Source organism: Humulus lupulus, chromosome 1, assembly GCF_963169125.1.
Source record: "Humulus lupulus chromosome 1, drHumLupu1.1, whole genome shotgun sequence".
Lineage (NCBI taxonomy): Eukaryota > Viridiplantae > Streptophyta > Magnoliopsida > Rosales > Cannabaceae > Humulus > Humulus lupulus.
The window spans coordinates 12,234,922-12,240,927 of NC_084793.1; positions in this window are offsets into that span (position 1 = coordinate 12,234,922).

A 6,006-nucleotide genomic window follows, 5' to 3' on the forward strand; every position below is an offset into this window, starting at 1 on the left:
TCATTATATTGTATCGTTTTCCAGGAAAGAAAGGACGAGACCACTTATCGAAACCAATTCCCTCCAAATAGGCAGCTATAGGAGGATCCATCCGCTTAATATTTTCAAAATGCTTTAGAAATTCGGTCTTCTTCCATGCATAGGATGCTTCCCACATCTCACTGTGACAGTGATCAGTCTTGAACTTGGCTTTCACATTCATACTGATGTGATGGTAACATGCGCCGTGGCAGGCATCAGGAAAGACAACCTCTAGAGCATGAATAATACTCGCATGCCTATCTGACACGAAAGCCAAGTCATCAACGTCCCCAATGGCTTCCTTCAACTTCGTCATGAAATATTTCCACAAGTTGTGGTTCTCACTATCCACCAACCCGAACGCAATTGGATATAAATGACTATTCGCATCCAAAGCAACGTCACATAGCATGAGGCCACCGTACTTATTCTTCAAGAACGTGCCATCCACACATATCACAGGACGACAAAATCTGAATCCTCTCCTACAAACTCCAAGGGAAAAGAAGCAATATAGGAAACGATCATCTTTAGTGACAAAATCAGTAATTGTACCTGGATTCTTTTGCTGCAACATGTGCAAGTAGGATGGCAACTTGCAATACGAATCCTCATATGTCCCCCTAACATACGTAAGTGCCTTCTCTCTACATCTTCATGCCTTTTCATAACTCATATCAATACCAAATTTTTTCTTCATATCCTCCTTTATGTTGTTTGCCATGTAACTGGTCCCATCAACTGCGTATTTGTTCTTTATGAGGTGTCCAACGACCCATGGTGCAGCTTGACGATGACCTTTTGTCGCACTTCTAGTGAGCATGTGTGTACGCTCTTGTATACCGTGATCTCAAACATGGGGGACATTGGTTGTTTTTTCCCTCTCAGTCTCCAACAACAGTCAAGATCTTTGCATGTGATATACCACACGTCAGTACCAGACTTTTTCACCATATACTCAAAGTTATTCTTCATTGCAAATAAAGCAGCTTTGGTTTTTAAATCAATCTTGTCCTCAAAAGTCTTCCCAACATATATTTCTCCCATTGGTCCACCAGATGATGAGGAATGGGTTTTAGCAGATGCCTCAATATCTTCTTTTGTAAACATTGGGGCACTCCATCTGGTGTGATCTTCTCTTGATACAATTGTCTCCCTCCACCCAGTGTTATCTTCTATCCTAGCAGGTTGATTACTGCTTCGAGCAGGTGCTCGACGTCCTTGAGTTGGGAGGTGTGCCTGTGCAAGAGGCAGTCCTGACTCTTTTTCTACTTGTTGGGCTTGGGAAATGTCTAACTCCTCATTTGAAACATCTGCACTATAATACGAGTCATCCTCGAAACCATCATCATTATCTTCAAAGCAATTACCAACTGGATCATCATTCACATAGGGATCGTACTCATATGCCTCAAGAACACCTGTGGGACTCCTTGTGGTATATCAAGCTGAATAGTAGCCATCGGATCAATAACTGGAACAAAAGTGCCCACCTCGCTAAGATGCTTGTAACTGCTACTTGCAGGAGATGGATCGACACTGGACATGTCTTTTTTGTTCACACTAGGAGAAGGATCTGATATGACATTCTTCTTAACTGGAGTCACACATAAGACTACGTGTTCTTTCAAGCTTATTCCTAAGAATACACGAACTTGACGATCATTCTTCAATTGAACCGGTGCAAATGGTTGCTCGCCGCATACGTATGGTACCTCGAGTTTCAATTCATACACCTCTCTATCCACCTGAAATGTCTCGTGCAGTATGTCAAGTAGTTGCAAGTAAGTGACATCATTCTCTACTGGTATCACTTCACCTTCAGCATCCTTAAAATACCATTTCCTACCATGCATTTCCCAAACACCGTTGTAAGAAACAAATACGTAAACAATAGAACCTAAAATAAAAAAACACAAATACAGTTAGCTGAAAAACAGATGGTAGGAAATGGTATTTTAACAATGCTGAAAAACATGACAATTAAGCCTGCACCGAGCCTGCATCAAGCCTCCATCGAGCATGCACGAAATAGTGAGAATGCACATTACCATCGAGCTTGCATCGAGTAGGTATCGAGTAACCATCGAGCACAACATGCAACGTAAAAAATGATGTGCCATCGAGCTTGCATCGAGCAGGCATCAAACATCCATCGAGCATGAATGAAATAGTGATAATGCACATTACCATCGAGTACCCATCGAGTACAACATGCAACGTAAAAAATGATGTGCCATCGAGCTTACATCGAGCATCCATCGAGCATGCATGAAATAGTGGGAATGCACATTACCATCGAGTACCCATCGAGTAGGTATCGAGCACCCATCGAGCAGAACATGCAACGTAAAAAATGATGTGCCATCAAGCTTGCATCGAGCAGGCATCGAGCATCCATCGAGCATGCATGAAATAGTGAGAATGCACATTACCATCGAGTAGGTATCGAGTACCCATCGAGTAGAACATGCAACCCTAAAATTGATGTGCCATTGAGCCTACATCGAGCATCCATCTAGCATGCATGAAATAGTGAGAATGCACATCACCATCGAGTACCCATCGAGCAGAACATGCAACCCTAAAATTGATGTGCCATCGAGCCTACATCGAGCAGGCATCGAGCATGCATAAAATAGTGAGAATGCACATTGCCATCGAGTACCCATCGAGTAGGTATCGAGTACCCATCGAGCAGAACATGCAACCCTAAAATTGATGTGCCATCGAGCCTGCATCGAGCAGGCATTGAGCACCCATCGAGCACAACACAAACCCAGAAAATTCTCAGAAAACGCAGATCGACAAAAAACCAGAAAAAACCCAAAAAAAATGTACAAATATTGCTCAAATCTATTCGAAATGCTCAAAAAGTTTAAAGGAAACATCACTAATCCAAGTATTTAAGAAAAAATTGCTTACCCATTAAATTTTTCTCCAAGATTTCTCAACCCTTACTTTGGTCTTGAACCCCCTCTACAAATGGCTTTCTTAGTGGCGGTCCCAAGCTCGACGGGGTTCTACCATGGTGCTCTTAGTGGTGGTGTGAGGTGAGGTAAGGTGAGTGAGAGTGAGGAAGAAACAAGAAGAAGGAAGAGAGGAGGAAGGAAGAGAGGAGGAGGGAAGAGAGGAGATGGTTGTTTTTAAGGGTATTTTGGGTATCCAAAAATAAATTGGCATTATTTTGTAATGTTAAAAATGCCTAGCATTATTTTGTATTACACCATACTATTAAGCATAAAAAGTCAAATTTCCCAATATAATTCATATAAACATGCATATTATCATCTAATGGCATAATTAAACAGTTATGGCCCTCCCGGCCTACTAATCCAGCCATTAAACCACATTAGGGATTTCGGGGCATTACAGATTCGCAAATACAACAATAAAATCATTAGAGTACTTACGAGATACGTAGTGGAACAATGACTACACCATTTGGATTCCCTAACATTTTGTCATTGTTGAATGTCAAGTATTGCAAGGAATTCAAACTGCTTTGAAACAAGACCACAGTCTTCTAATTCTTTCTCTAAAACAACCTAGTGTTTGTGTGGGCAAGTCTCAACACATGAGAAGAGATTTCCTAGAGAGGAAACTAAGAGAGAGTGGGCGGCTAGGTATAGAATATTAGTAGTGAATTTTGACCTTGTCAAATTTAGCTTTTTTTAATGCATTCTATAACACTAGTATATATAGGCAATTAGCTAGGACATAAAATAAGTTTTAGTTAACTATTTTGTTTAATTATTTAATAATTATAATTAATTAAATACTTGTCAAAATTGATGGACCCAAAATGGGTATGTTTTAAATATTTATAACTCACAAGCGCACGAATCGTATATGGAATATAGTGTTCGTGTAAGCACGAGATCGAACCCAAAGGAGTTGTCTAAAATCGAAAAGAAAACTATTTTAAACAAAAATTAATAAATTCTAACCTAGTTCCAAAGATTGATGGGATTTTTGTTTAATAAAAATAAAATAAAAGATAATAATAAAGAAATTAAAGACAATATATATAACATAAATTAAAAGTAGAAATCAAGATAGTAAAATAAGATTATTAAGGATTAGAATCCACAAAATATAAGTTCAATAATATTTATAAGTACATTGATTCCCAAGTTTTAGTGATAGTTAAAATAAATCAAACTATCATTTTCTAAATAGATTTATAATTTTAAGCACAAATTACTTCTAAAAATATAGGATTTTTCTTCACTTTTCAAAATTATAATTTCAAAGCATTTAGTGTAAATCAATCTAATGAAATAACAAATAAATCAATGAACATTATTTATAAGGCAAAACATAATATTTTTGTTCTAAGCATGGATGTGTACAATTTAATGACACATCTTACACAAAGAATATTATGTTTTGCACTAATGAAGAACAAAGTGTAAATATGTGCTAACAATCCAAAATACATGATATTTAAGATGAAAGAAGATATTTGAAGAAGAAAATTCCATAAACTTTGTTGCACAAAATGGGAAATCAACATACAAAATAAACACTATCTAGTTACATATTGTTTCATCATCACCTTAATAATCTTAAAAAGATTAGAAACTCATAACTAGAATAGCAAATACAAACTAAAAATTACAAACATAAATAGGAAAATTTGGAGGAGAAACCCCCAAAATTTCCTCTAAAAATACATAGAAAATAACCAAAAAGAAGAAGAAGAGAATTGAGAGGTTTTGAATGTGTAGAAATTATGGTATAGTAACCTCTCCTCTCAAAAATGGACACCAAATCCCTTATTTATAGCCAAAAAATGGGCATTACAATAATCAATTTAAAATAATTAAATTGATTAAATTAATATAATTAATTATAATATGGAAAATATGGATAAATTATAAGGTATAATAATGATGTTTTGGGGTAAAATGTGTAGAAAGTTGGGTAAAAATGTGATATTTTTGGACAAGGGGACAAATTATACTTTGTGATATTTTTTGTGGGCTCAAAATGAAATGGCAGCTGCTTTGGTCTTGGTGACTTCGGCTGGAGGCAGGGAAAGCACCAGGCGTGGAAATGAAAGCTAGCTATGTGGTGCTTCAATTGGATTAGCCTTGGGTGTGAGGTGATGCTGAGAAGTGGGCAGGCCCTGGGCTGAATTACTTGGGCTTTCGGTTGGGTTGGGAGCTGAAGAAATGAAGAGGCACCTGTTGGGCCTTTGCTGAGGAGGCTGGCCCACTTTGGCTTGGTGATTGTTGAAGAGCTGATGGGAGAAGCAGCTGCTGGGCAGAGGCTAGCTGGGTTGACTCTCGGCTGGGTCATTTGCTGGAAAGACGTGGAGGGCAGCTTCAGGAGGCAGCTGGTATGTTGATGAAGGCAGGAGAAGAAAGCCAGGCGTGGGCCTTGGCTGGTTCTTAAAAAATGCAAGCTTTTCATTATTTTTTTTCTCAAAAATGCCACTTTTCTTCATTCTTTTCCTTACTTTTCAAAGCCCAAATTTGAAATAACTTCCCTACAAAATAAACATAAACTAAATCATAATCAAATATATTCAACTATAAAATAAATCAATTAATTCTTTGAAAATATTAATTATAACTTAATTTATATTTAACATTTAATTTCAATAATACAACATTTTTACCTCAAACTAAACCACAATAATTCAAATAATTAACTACAATATTTTACAACAAAATAACTATAAAAACACATAAAAATCTATAAAATCAAAATAAGACTAATAAATTCAAAATTACTTAAAAACTTAATAAATCAATTAAAAACTCAAGAATTAAGCAACAATTAGCACATAAAAAGTGGTAAAATAACTCTATTTTGTAGAGTTATCAAAAATCAACCAATTATAATTTTGACATTTATTTAATTCATTTTATTAATATTAATACAAATTTATCAATATTAACAAAATTGTCCCAATTGGCTATAATACTCTCTTTTTGAGACTTTGCAATAAAAACCTCAAAGTTTCTTATATTT